This window comes from Gossypium hirsutum, chromosome D02 (assembly GCF_007990345.1).
Source record: "Gossypium hirsutum isolate 1008001.06 chromosome D02, Gossypium_hirsutum_v2.1, whole genome shotgun sequence".
NCBI classification, from domain to species: Eukaryota; Viridiplantae; Streptophyta; class Magnoliopsida; order Malvales; family Malvaceae; genus Gossypium; species Gossypium hirsutum.
The window spans coordinates 38,755,321-38,770,463 of NC_053438.1; the positions used below are offsets into that span (position 1 = coordinate 38,755,321).

Consider the following 15,143-nt stretch of genomic DNA (forward strand, 5'->3'; position numbering starts at 1 on the left):
TTGAAACCAATGATATTTCAAATGCTACAAACGGTGGGCCAATTTAGTGGTATGTCCACGGAAGATCCACATCTCCACCTTCGATTGTTTATGGAGGTGAGTGATTCATTCAAGATAGCTGGTGTGACTGAAGACGCACTGAGGTTGAAGTTGTTTCCGTACTCATTGTGAGATCGAGCACGAGTATGGCTCAATTCATTGCCACCAAGTTCTATATCTACATGGCAAGAATTAGCAGAGAGATTTTTAGTTAAGTATTTCTCACCTAGAAAAAACGCTAAGTTAAGGTACAAGTTCACAACTTTCGAACAATTGGATTATGAGTCTTTGTATGAGGCTTGGGAGCAATTCAAGCAGTTACTTTGTAATGTCCTCATCATAGATTCCTCATTGTATCCAGTTGGAGAAATTCTATAATGGTCTCAATGCAACTACAAGATTGATGGTAGATGCTTCCGCGAATGGTGCAATTTTGAATAAGTCTTATAATGAGGCTTATGAGATTATTGAGAGGATCACGAGTAATAACTATCAATGGCCAACAAATCAAACAACTTCAGAAAGATGTGTAGCTGGAGTTCATGAAGTTGACGCCCTCACTTCGTTATCAGCTCAGGTATCATCTATTTCCTCTATGTTAAAACTGTTAACCGCTAATAGTACTAATAATTTTGCAGCTCAACCACCAAGTCCGTTTGAAATAGTTTCCTGTGTGTACTGTAGGGAAGGTCATTCTTTTGAGAATTGTCCATCAAATCTCGAGTCAGTGTACTATGTGGGGAACCAATATCAAAATAGGAGTGGACAAGGACCCCAGTCCAACTTCTACAATCCTTCATGGTATAATCATCCTAACTTTTCTTGGAGCAATCAAGGAAATGGACCGAACAACAAATTCTTGCAGCAAAGACCCAACCAATCTCAAGGGTTTAATCAGCAAGCTCCAAAACCACCTTAAACTGAGGCATCAAATAATTTGGAGAACTTTTTGAAAGCATACATGGCAATGAATTACACTTTGATCTAAAGCCAAGTAGCAACACTGAAACATTTAGAAAACCAAATAGGTTAGTTAGCTACGAAGCTACGTAATAGACCGCAAGGAACCTTGCCGAGCGATACTGGGAATTTGAAAAATTTGGGTAAATAACATATCAAGGCAGTGTCATTGCGAAGTGGTAAAATTCTAGAACCTAATTTGTTGATGTTGAAGATAAACTTGTTGAGAAGAATCAACCAGCTGTTGAAGTTCCAACACCAAAGGAATCAGAAACTGCAAAGTCTGATAAGGTAAACCCTGACTTAGTGAATTTTGATATTTTAACATATTCTTTGGATGCAGAATTACCTACTCAAAAAAGTTGTCCGATTCAACCGAAAGTTCCATCACCTCCATATCCACAAATATTGCAGCAAACCAAACAGAAACAGGAGGTACAATTCAAGAAGTTTTTGGATGTTCTGAAGCAGTTACACATCATTATTCCATTGGTGGAGGCTATAGAACAAATGCCGAATTATGTGAAGTTTATGAAGGATATACTGTCCAAGAATAAATGACTGAGTGAGTATGAGACTGTTGCCTTGACAAAGGAGTGCAGTGTGTTCTTGTAGAACAAACTACCACTGAAATTGAATGACCCAGGAAGCTTTACTATACCTTGTAACATTGGTGACTCCTACTGTGGTAAAGCTTTGTGTGACTTAGGAGTGAGTATCAACTTGATGCCTAAGTTTATCTTCAAGATGTTATGGATAGGTGAAGTAAGACCTAAAACTGTGACGTTTTAGCTAGCGGATCAATCTTTAGCATATTCCGAAGGAAAGATTAAGGATGTTTGGGTAAGAGTCGATAAAAATTTTTTTCTTACTGATTTCATTGTCTTAGATTTTGAAGTAGACAAGGAAATGTCGATCATCCTTGGGAGACCTTTCTCAGTGATGGGAAGAACGTTAATTGATGTGTAGAAAAGACATGTGAGTTCAAAATGATCAGGTAACCTTTAACATTCTTAAAGCGATGAAATTTCCCAATCCGGCAGAGGAGTGTTCAGTTATGGAAGAGATAGAAACCTTGGTTTCTATGGAAAGCAATTTTGAAGAAGATCCATTAGAGAAAGCTTTAGATCTTGACCCTTTAGAGGATGAAGAAGATGAAGAAAACATGGCTTTTATGGAAGCCAATCCGGGAAATTTTAGTCAATCCACAGGGTTTGAACCGTTGGAGTTGTAAGTAAGAGAATTTGTGCAACCCAAGTGTTCAATTGAAGAACCACCTAAAGTCAAACTAAATGTACTTCCTTTCCAATTGAAATATTTTTATTTAGGTGATTGTTCTACTTTACCTGTGATTATTTCAGTAGAATTGACGAAAGATCAAGAGGAGCAACTAATTGCTGTTATAAAGAAATTTAGTAAAGCAATTGGTTGGACCATAGCTGATATTCGAGGTATAAGCCCTTCTTTTTGCATGCATAAAATCATTTTAGAAGAAGGTGAAAGAGCTCGAATTGATGGGCTAAGGAGGTTTAATCCTATTATGAAAGAAGTTGTGAGAAAGGAAGTGATCAAATGGTTAGATGCAGGAATCATCTATCCTATTTCAGATAGTTCGTGGGTAAGTTCAGTGCCGTGTGTGTCGAAGAAAGGTCGAATCACGATTGTTAAAAATAAATGTAACGAGTTAATTCCAACGAGAACTATTACCGGTTGGAGAATTTGTATTGATTACAGAAAGTTGAACAAAGCCACTCGGAAGGACCATTTTCCATTGCCTTTTATGGATCAGATGTTAGATCGACTGGCAGGCAATGAATTCTATTATTTTTTATCTGACTATTCGGGATATAACCAAATAGTTGTAGCCCCGGAGGACCAACATAAAACAACCTGTACTTGTCCATACGGTACGTTTGCTTTTAGGTGAATACCTTTAGGTTTATGCAATGCACCTGCAACTTTTCAACGATGCATGATGGCAATATTTACTGATATGGTTGAAAATGTTGTTGAGGTTTTCATGGATGATTTTTATGTTTTTGGTAACACTTATGATATCTATTTGAGTAATTTGGTTAAGGTACTGAAGAGATGTAAAGAGACGAATCTTGTCCTTAATTGGGAAAATGTCATTTTATGGTCAAGCAAGTGATTGTCTTAGGTCATAAGATCTCAAAGAAAGGAATTGAAGTCGATAAAGCAAAGGTGGAAATAATTGAAAAATTACCAGCCCCAATGAGTGTGAAAGGAATCAGAAGTTTCTTAGGCCATGCTAGATTTTATCGAAGGTTTATCAAAGATTTCTTGAAAATTTCTACACCGTTGTGTTTGTTGATAGAGAAAGATACAATGTTTGATTTCAACAAAGCATGTTTAGAAGCTTTTGAAGAGCTAAAAAGTGGTTAATCTCAACCCCAATAATCATTACACCTAATTGGTGCAAGTGTCTATGCCATTGGAGCTACGTTGGGTCAAAGAAGAAATAAAGTGTTTCACCCTATTTACTATACAAGTAGAACTTTGACGGGAGCCCAATGCAATTATACTGTAACACCCCAAATTTGGTTTAAACGTTATGACCGAATCTGGCGATGTCACATTGTAACACCCCTTACCCGTATTTGACGCTGGAATAGGGTATGAGGCATTACCAAAACACATACACTTATAAACATGCTAAACCGAGTTATAAAATTTCATTCAAATTTAAACTTTTCAAATTTTTAACATGCTTTTATAAATCTTCACGTTATAACTTCAAAATACTATATTTGTAACAAATAGGGCTTCTGAGACCCAATACATACTCATGAAATTCAATACTTCATTTCCATTTCATTTAATTCACGATTCTCATGTTCATGATTCAATTAAATTTCTCAATCCAATATACATTTCAATACCATAATAATTCATTTAATTCAAATCATATCATTTGCAATTTCCATTTAATTCACGTACAATTCAATTTCATAAACTCAATACTAATACATATTTATCGTTTAACTTAACGTCCCCTTTTTGCATCAGTTTACACTTCAAGCATGAACCTAGTATTTCATTTCCTTTCCACTCCCGTTTCCTATGCATATCACACAAGATATAAACATTACACTCAACCATAGTCGCAAGCTAGTCTTTTTGAAGACTAACCACATGATAAACAATTTTAATAAAGATTACAAACTTTAAACCTTACCACCCTTTAATGATCACAAGCATATTTCCATCTAGAAATTTACCATCTCAATGCATAATTTTATAAATTTAATGTGGCATAATCCAGCCACAACTTGGCCAAAGCCTAAGCATACACACCAAACATGCTAGCCAAATAAACATATAGTATAAGCATTATAAGCATGGATAAGCACCACATTTATTTATGTATCAAACTTATCAACATGAGTTAATTCATAAACCATTTCTGACATTGCTACATACCAAATCATATACCAAGTATACCACATATATATACTATGAAACTTTATTTTCTCACATGAACTTTTACTATGACTAATAATGCACAATTATAAACATCATTTCTTTTCAATCGTTTATCGATTATAATCGAGCATATGGCCAATTATACACAAATAATTCATATTTTCTTCCAATTTTCCTCCTCCTCCTCTCCATTCCACATCCTTAATGTGTATAACACACTTAAACAACATTAACTACAATTTCACTATTCACTCACATGTATATTCAAAGTTGTCTATTCGAGTCAGAGTCACTAAATTATTTTTACCTAGAGCTACACAACTCCAAATTAGGATCTGTAAATTTTCCCTGAAACTAGATTCACATATCTTCTTACAATAAAATGTTAAAATTTTTTTGTTCAGCCAAATAGTACAGTTTATTCCTCAAAGTTCCCCTATTTCAGTGCTTGACAGTTCTGACCTCTCTTCACTAAAAATTAATTATCTCATTGAACAAAATTCAGATATTGTTTTTGTTTGTTTTTCTTGAAAATAGATTCATTTAGGATTCTAAACATATAAAATTTATCTCATAATTATTTTTTTTACAATTTTTGAGAATTTTACAAATTCAAAACAGGGGATTCCAAACTCATTCTAACTCTGTCTAACTAAACTTCTAATATCTCAAAATATATAACTCTTTTGCCTGATCTGTTTCTTTCATGTGAAAATAAACTCATTCGGATTCAATTTCAATTATTATACTACCTCTAATTTAGTCTCTACCATTTTTGGTGATTTTTCAAATTCACACAACTGTTGCTGTCTAAACTATTTTATTGCTAAATGTACTCTTTCATAATTTAACTTTTTCACTTTCAATCACAATTCAATTCAAAATTCACTTTTCGATTTCTAAGTAGACATTCAATTCAATTCCACACCTATATTCATTATTCAATTACACTTAGTCAATTTCCTGATGAACACTTCAGAATAATAACAGATACTCGGTGGATTCAGCAAATAGCAACCACCTTATTAATCAATGATGTCCGGTAGAATCAACACATAGCAACCACCTTACTAATCAATGATGTTCAGTTCACAGAGTAGCCTGCACATAGTACTACACATGCGACCATTACCATTTGATACACGTAGTATTCTGCACATAGTACTACACATGTGATCGAAACTATCTGGTACGCATAGTAGCATGCACATCGTACTACACAGGCGACCTATCATTCCGGTACACGTAGTAGCCTGCACATAGTACTACACACGTGACCATCACTTTCACTTTTACATAGTGGCCTACACACAATCCATGCCACACATGTGATCATTTCTGTCACTTCATTCGTATCCCTTTTTATTCCAAATGTTCATTCGGGAATTTTTCACTTTTTCTCACTTTTCTTTTTATCGATCAATTTCAATTTCTCATCTTCCTTGATTTATAACAATACATTTAACTTATATAACCTTCACACTATTCATTCCAGTCCAAAAATCATAATTTGGAAAAATTACATTTTTGCCCCTAAAGTTTTACAAAATTATGATTTTGCCCCTAGGCTCGTAAAATAATTTTTATCCAATTTACTTGCATTTTAGGCTTAGTTGAACCATTTTCATAACTATAGCATTCCACAATACTCACTTATTCATACACTTGTGACATATTTTATAAATTTTACAAATTAATCCTTTAAGCATTTTCATCGAAAATTACTTAGTACAAATCGTTTCTCACACTCCAAACATTCATATTCTTCCATAAAAAATCAAAATACATGCATATAATTCATGGGTAAAATTTTAAACACAAACCCTAGTTCAAAACAATGGTAAAAATAGGTAAATCTTGTTACAAGGATTTCAAAAATGTAAAAATCATTAAAAACGGGGATAGAACGGACTTACAGTAGAGCTTGGAAGCTTGAAAAACCATAGTTATGATTTCTCCATGCAATTTTCGGCCTAGGGGTTGAAGATGGACAAAAATTGGCTTTTAATTTTGTTTCTAATTCATTTTAATAACTAAATGACCAAAATTCCCTTAATGAAAAACTTTGGAAACATGCCTAACCATACCCATTTTTGTCCACCAACTTAACCAATGGTCTAATTACCATATAAAAACCTCCAATTTAAAATTTCATAACAATTGGACACCTCTAACATATAGAACTCAACTTTTGCATTTTTTACAATTTAGTCATTTTGACTAAATTGAGTGCCCAAACGTTAAAATTTTCGAACGAAATTTTCACGAAATCATTTTGTGACATTATAGACCATAAAAATATAATGAAAATAAATTTTTTTCTCGTCAAATTTGTGGTCTCGAAACCACTATTCTGACTAGCCCTAAATTTGGGCTGTTACATATATGGTAACCGAAAAAGAACTCTTCGCTATTGTTTTTGCTTTTGAAAAATTTTGCTTATATCTTATAGGTACCAAAGTTACAGTATTTATTGACCATGCGGCCATTAAATACTTGCTCACGAAGAAAGATGCAAAACCAAGGCTAATTCGTTGGATACTTTTAGTCCAAGAATTTGACCTTGAGATCCAAGACAGAAAAGGTGTCGAAAATCAAATAGTTGATCATCTGTCGAGGTTGGAGCAAAATGAGGTAACTCGGTCATGTGTGCCTATTAACTAGAATTTCCCAGATGAACACTTATTTGAGGTAAATCAAATTCATGAAATACCCTGGATTGCTGATTTTGCCAATTATCTTGCATGTGGAATAATTGCTCGAGAAAGGACATACCAACAAAGGAAAAAATTCCTTCATGATAGTCGATATTATCTTTGGGAGGATCCGTTTTTGTTTAAAAATGTACAGATAATATAATTTGAAAGTTTGTAGCTGAAAGCGAGATTGCTGAGATCTTGCATCAGTACCATTCATCTCCAAGTGGGGGACACTTTGGTGGTTCACGTACTGCAGCAAAGATTTTGGAAGCAGGTTTCTTTTGGCCTACACTATTTAAAGTACTTATGCTTATATGAAGAACTGTGATAAATGCCAAAGGATTGGAAATATATCAAGGAGGAATGAGATGCCCTTGACAAACATTTTGGAGATTGAATTGTTCGACGTATGGGGTATTGATTTCTTAGGCCCGTTTCCTTCTTCATATGGGAACAAATACATCTTAGTTGCTGTGGACTATGTATCCAGGTGGGTTGAAGCTGAAGCATACCCTACAAATGATGCTAAGGTCGTCATGCGATTCCTACATAAGCATGTGTTTACACAATTTAGGACACCAAGAGCTATTATTAGTGATGAAGGTTCTTACTTTGTGAACAAATGGCTTAAGTGGTTGCTTGATAAGTATGATGTGAATCACAAGATTGCTACTGCCTATCACCCCTAATATAATGGGCAAGTTGAAAGAGTGAATTACGAAATCAAAGGTATCCTTGAAAAGGTAGTACGCCCTAGCAGAAAAGATTGGTCTCGAAGGCTCGATGATGCATTATGGGCCTATCGAAAAACATTTAAGACTCTTTTAGGAATGACTCCTTATCGGTTAGCCTTTGGAAAAGCATGTCATTTGCCATTAGAGTTGGAGAATAAAGCTCACTGGGCTTTGAAGCAGTTGAACTTTGATTTTAAGCAAGCCGGTGAGAGAAGGATGTTACAACTTGATGAGTTGGAAGAGCTTAGGTTGTTTTCCTATGAGAATGCCAAAATGTGAAAAGAAAGATCAAAGAGATGGCATGATAGTCATATACAACCTCATGAGTTTAAAGAAGGTCAGAAGGTTTTGTTGTTTAATTCAAGGGTAAAGTTATTTCCTGGGAAGCTTAAATCCTGATGGAAAGGACCTTATACCATCTACCAAGTTTATCCTTATGGAGCTATTGAATTATACGACAATTACGGAGGTACGTTTAAAGTTAATGGTCAACGTCTCAAACACTACTAGATGGTGAAGATGGACGAATTGAATCCTCGCTCAAATTAGCAGACCCCTAATTTTTTTCATGAACTCATTTTGTAAATAAATAAATAATTAGAACTTATTACATTTAATTAATTCTGTCTAAGGAGATTGGAACTTAAGCGGGACTGCTGAAACCCTTCCAACCTTTCATGGGAATTAATTTAATATAATTTTTAAGAAGAAAATTTTTAATTAAGACTTAAATTTTTTTAATTTCATTTGTTCTGTTTAAATTTTTATGTTAATAAAGAGGGTCAAATTTTGCCCAAGTACTAATCATTTTTTTTAGTAAGATATAGTTTGAGTTTGAGGCCCAAGAAAGCAAAAAGGAGGGAAAAATCCATGCCTTGTCGTCACACCTATTGCTTGCCGCCCAAGTAACCCTAATGTAGCTAAATTTTTGCTACATGTTGCCCTAATTTTTTCCCTATGTAAACCCCTTTCCATTCTACTAATTTCATAACCCTCAAAGTAATTTGCTTACATCCTAAAAAAAATCCCTAAATCTCTCTTTTGTGCCATCAACCTCAAATCCCAAAAGAAACCCTAGTTCTCTTCCCTTTTTGCCGATTTCTCTTTTCTCTTTTGTGAAGAAACTTTGCCGAATTTTTGGGAAAAGATACCATGTCTCGCAAAAAAACCAGACTTCAAAGGCTACTCTTGAAAACCCAATTTTGATCGATGAAGAAGTGAAAGAGAGATTTGATTCAATCTTCAAGCATCAACCTATGATGCCAGAAAAATGTTTTAACTTGAAGAGTAATGATTTGACGGTTGTTCCTATACCGATTAGAAAGAAAATCAATGCTCTCAAGTGTGAATGATTTTGTGATGCTCGTTCACTTCCCGATGATTAACTAGTTCGAGAATTCTATGCTAGTTTGACAACGCAAGATGCTACTAAAGTCATTGTTCGAAAGAAAAAGGTTCCTCTTACTTCTAAGTCCATCAATGATTTGTTTAATTTACCTGATGTTGAAGAAGATGAGTAGTACCCTATGATGAACAATATCAATTGGGATTTTCTTCAACAACTGCTTGATGTTGTGAAAAATCTGGGATCGCAATGGATTATAATAAAGTATAGGAGCCATTCTTGTCGAACAGAATACTTAAAACCAATAGCAAAGGTATGGTTTCATTTCGTTCACTATAGTTTTATGCCTATCTCACATAGTTCCACCATCTCGATGGAACGAATGCTTTTGTTATGCGCAATTTTGACAGAAAAGTCATTAATGTTGGGAAAATTATCCTCAAAGAGATTCACGATTGTGCTAAAAAGAAGGTAGGAAGTGCTTATTTCCCATCATTAATCACTTCACTGTGCTTAAAGGCCCGTGTTAAAAAAAGCAAATTTGAGTGGGCGATATGTTCAAGGATGCATTATAAATTATGATCTTGAAAGATTAGTAGGGAGGGTGCATGAACTGAATTAAGGTGAGCAAGAAGAGCCAACTGAGCCGGATACAAAGGAGTCAACAGATGGAACTGAAACTGAAGCTAATTTAGTCTCAGACACTGAAGAGGAAGAATCTGATAAGGAATCGAACATTCCTGAACCAAAGGTTCAGCCAGAAGAAGAACCAGTTAAGCTAAGTGTTGAACCTGAATATACAACTCCCATGCTAACTTCTGCAAGTACTTCAAGGAAATTGGAGTTGTCAATTTTGATGGATATGTGCAAGTTCATGCACAATCAACAACAAACTTACTTGAAATATGCAAAAATTAGAGATGACTCAATTCGAAATACTTTTAAGAATATCTCTAATACTTTTTTTCCTGAGTTCTCAGATGCTACTTTTGAGACATGGGCGGAAGATACTGACAATGCAAGCAGAGATGGAGCTGAAGAAGACAAGGGGAATAAGTTAGAAAAATAAAAGGGGGGATTCTTGTCCTGTTATTTATTTAATTATTTTTAGGTCTTTAGGAATTTATTTCTTCCGTAATTAGGATTTAATTTCTATAGAATAAAACAGAGCAAGCATGAACAAACTTAGCACTTTTTTAGAAAGAATAAGACTAAATGATGTGGTACTGAGAATGAACATGTCTAGGATTAGGTTATTAGGGAAGACTTGGTACTTAAGCAGTCTTAATGACTTACCTCTCTTTCTTTACAACCTTATCTGGTGTTCACTTTTTATTCATTACTTTGTTCTTACAATGAGGACATTGCTTCTTTTTAAAAGGGGTAAGACAAATAAATTGCTCAAACATTTAAATTTTTTTCAAGTATGCTTCAATTATTTCTTTCATAAGTATGTTTTAATTAATGAATGTTTAGAGATATTTTTTTGTTACTAAGATAGTTTGTATGGAAGTATGAATGATGATTTTATCTAAGTGAAAGTATGTTATTATGAAGAATGGAATGCTTGTATGATATTAGCTTTAGTAATGTTTGCCATGAAAACTTAGTTTCTTTTGAGATTAGACATGCATGAAGGTTTATATATTTAGAATTGACTTAGTAACTTTATTGAGGCGAAATCCTAGGGGACATAAAAATCTAAAATGATATAGGCACTATTTCTTTGGATCGTTTGAGCCTTTTCAAGGCAACCCTGTGATATTAGACCCTTGAAACTATAATTTTGAGCTTAAAGGCCTATTTTTTTTTGCAATGAGCCTACGTTATAAGCCAATTATCATCTTTTTAAAGTTATCCTAAATTTGTGCACTTATCGTAACTAAAGTTGTCTTGGGAATCAACATTTGAGAAAATTTTCATAAAGATGTATGTGCTCATGCTTTAAAAAAAGTGAAGAAAAGTTCGCTTAGTCTCAAAAAAAAAAGGAAAAATGTATGAGTTCGAGTTCAAAATAGGTTTGGGGGTGTTCCAAAGGTTCACGTAAAGAGAAAGGTTGTATTACGAGAAAACTAATACAAAGTTAAAGGTTAATATTTTTAAACCGAAATGTCCCATCTCTTAAAATCCTTACCTTTAACCAAGCCCCATTACAACCTTATAAAAGACCTGTTGATTTGATGATTATGTCACCTACATTAGTGGAGAGGAAGTCCTAAGTTCAACATATGAAGATAATAAGTAAGCCTTGTGATTGTTTTCTTGATTGATAGGAAATTATGTTGAATGAAAAATGTTATCTATGGCTGTGACATACATGCAAACTATGATCCGTGTTGGCATATTTTGAAGCTTAGTATAATCTTAAGGAATGTTTGCATATGAAATTACTTGTTAATAAAGAAGATCGACAAGCATGAAGTTATTAATGCACGATTATGGGACAAAGATTGATGTTGCTTACACAATTAGCAATTTTGCCTTAGCAAGACCTTTTGCTGTGCATAAACATTACTCGAGACGAGTAATGATTTAAATTTAAGGGTGTGTAAGCGGAAAAATATATAGGATTTTTTCTATGTAATTTATGACATTTTTACTTAAATCCATTGTGAAAACTAAGTAAATTATTTAATAAATTAATGAAATATGTGAAAATATGAAATTAGGACATAGAAATTATTAAAATGTGATTTTATACTTTATTATATAGTTTTCACGCAATAAATGACTTATTTTATATTAATTTGAATATATTATATTTTTTAAGACATAAAGTGGGCCATGCATGATTAAATGAAATAATAAAATATGAAATTACATTTAAAATTCATTTTAAAATATTTCATTAATAATTTGTGTTTTAATTAATTAATTAAATTGGATAAATTTAATTCTTTAGTCCTCTAACTTGTTGGTTTATTTTGAATAGGTCTGATAGCTTTGCTGGATTACAAAACCGTCTAAATTGGAGACCAAGTCAACCCAAATTCAGTTGCACATGGCTATCCATAAACCACTTTTTGGTTTAATTGCACAAGGTCTTTAAAGAGTTGAAGAAATTAGATATTTACCTAAAGATTTTCACTTGACCAAATCTTAGTCCTGAGTTGTTGTGGCACTCAAATTGACCAAAAATAAAGAAAAAATCAGCTCAACTTACTAAAATTATGGCCAGCCACCCATGGAAGATGCTTTAAAAGATGGAAACTCCTATTTTTAGCAAACTATCTCTCTCTTCTGACTTCTAAATAAGACCTTCTCATTCCTTCATTCCTCATCCCTCAAGCATCCGTCAAGCATCATTCTCTCTTTTTCTCTTAGCCTTTTCCATTCCCACGCCTAGCATCATCTCTTCATAGAGATTTTAGTAATTAAACCTCTTAAAGAACCCTTAGTCGGCCACCTTGGAGAGCCATCAGCAAAGGAACGAAGGAGTTTCGTCAGTCAGATTCTTGGGTTACAGCCACTCTGAGTTGGGTTTAATCTTTCTTTTCTTTAACTTAATATAAAGATGTTTGCTATGTGTTCTTTGTTCTTGTTTACAACACTGTTAGCTTAAATTTATTTAAGCTAGGATGATTGCTTTGATTAAATAATATTTATTTGATTCATGCTTATAATGTTTGTGCCTCAATCAATCATGTTTTCAATTGAAATCAAGTCTGTATTTCGATCATACATGATTGAAATGAACCTAAATCAGCTGAACGATCCTAACCAGACGATGGCTAATGGACGCATAATTGAAATGTGCATGCTCAATTTAGATCCTAACACAATTAAATTGTAGGTTGCATAATAACTCTAATCAAGCTCTATTATCTACATAGTTTTTAGATTTGTGTGATTAAATTGTTTCAAACCTAATACGTCCCTATTACCTCACACAAATGCTAAGAAACCCTTAGTAAATAAGGATCAGTAAAATGCCTATTTACTAAGTAAAAGATTCCAAAAGAACCTAATGTGGTTTCCATAATCATGAAAGATCGAGTTGCCATGGAATTTTTTTTCTAATGTTATTAATCATGTTGATAATAAATTGAGTTTAATTAGAGTCATTGTCCTAGTTTATTTATGTTATAATTGTTGCAAACTGTGTTTAATTTTACTAAAATCTATTCCAATCATATAGTTTGCATACTTAAGATAATTGGCATTAGGGATCATTGCATTTAGTTTAATATATTTTAATCACCACTTCTCAACTATATTGTGTTTTTATTTTCCAAATTGTTAATATAATTTTACAAATTAAGTGACTTAGCACAAATACAATCCCTGTGGAGACGATAACTCGATACTTACTTATTACTTGAAAACGACTGTGTACACTTGGACAAAACTAAGCGTTACAGTCAGCAAGTCTTGTTATTCAATTGCAGATTAAGGTTCTTTCCAGGTAAATGAAAATCATGTTGGTTCGGTCCACTTATGATTCATCGAGTCTATCCATACAAAGTTGTTAAGCTTTAAAGTAAGGGAGGTAATTTTTGAGTTAATATGTTTTCGTGGTTAAGGATCTTCGGAGGGGCTTTCGGTATAATATGTTTTTGTGGTTAAGGATCTTGGAAATGGTTTGGTTTTTTTATAGACTTTTTGAAATTATTTTGGACTTTTATTATGGACTTTAAATTGGGTTTGTTTAAATGATTTTCAGACTTTAAATTTTATATCATGAACTATGGTAAGGAACACTATTTTGATTTAATAAGGTATTATGCAGGAATTGTTTTATGTGATTTCTAAAATGATCAAAGAAATGAGTCAATGATTATTAGCTAGGTTTTAAAAACTAATTTACATTTTAAATACTTTCTAATTATAAAGAAACACACAACTCTAAAGCGAAAAGTACAAGAAGTTTTACAAAATCAAATGTTTTCAAAAGGTAAGTGAATTTTCTGTTAAAAATCATTTTGGCCATCTTCAAGGCCCATGTAATCGCTTAGATTGGGCCATAGCATCTAGGCCCAGTTTTAGGGGTTACATTTAGTGGTATCAGAGCCCGGTTCAAAACTCAGACTTTCGGTAAAAATGTTTTTGAAAAACTTCATGCGTAAAAAAGGGTATTTTAGGAAAAAAATGCTACATGTAATTTTGCTATAATGAAATCTGATACCTCCCAAAGACCAATCCAAGTTAAGTGTTCTTCAGGTGTGAAACTATAGACCTTGAAACTATAGGAATGTGAAAATTATGCATTGTAAAACTATAAGAAACTATAGGAAACTTTTGACTGAGATAAAACTTTAGATTGTGAGAGCGATTAATGGTGAAACTCATATAAAAGTGATAAAACAAAATTTTGATTGAAGAAAATATTCAAGTGATAACGATGAAATTTATTTTAAAATGGGTACTCGCAGTGTTAGAATTAGGGGAATGAGAGCACGTGGGGAATTGAACCCAAATCGACTAATTCGCGTCTTGGGTGTGAACCCTTGAGCCTGTTGTGGAGAATGTGGAACGAGTACCTACTGTTGACGAGAGTCAGCAAGAGCCTACAAACGAGGCTGTACCCCAGGCCATGTTATGAGTTTTGAAATGAGTGGTGGGTGTCTAATCTTGTGTTAACAATAGTGGCACTATTGCTGAAAGGCTCCAATCGAGTAGGGTCGAGTATTGGTTGAAGGCTACAAAGAGGATTCTCAATATATGGAGTGTACCCCTAAACAAAAGCTTATAAGGGTTGTGTCATTACTGCGTGATGAGGCCTATTACTAGTGGCAAGCTATTGTCAGAGGCACCCAAGCTGATTGCTTAACATGGGATTACTTTCTGGAGGCATTCCTTAAGAAATATTTAGGAGTGGGATATATGGCGGCGCCAGAAGGCTTGAGATCATTGAGCTGAGCCAAGGTAATATGTTCATAGCTGACTACGAGGCAGACTTCTTAAGGCTAAGTCGCTATG

At 33.8% G+C, this 15,143-nt stretch overlaps 1 non-coding gene across 1 annotated transcript; it reads right to left on the bottom strand.

The window, feature by feature from the left end:
- Positions 1 to 279: 279 nt before the first annotated feature.
- LOC121215099 (small nucleolar RNA R71) lies at positions 280 to 385 on the bottom strand. The gene has a single exon (XR_005910831.1). It is a non-coding gene; the product is annotated as a small nucleolar RNA R71 (small nucleolar RNA).
- Positions 386 to 15,143: the final 14,758 nt, after the last annotated feature.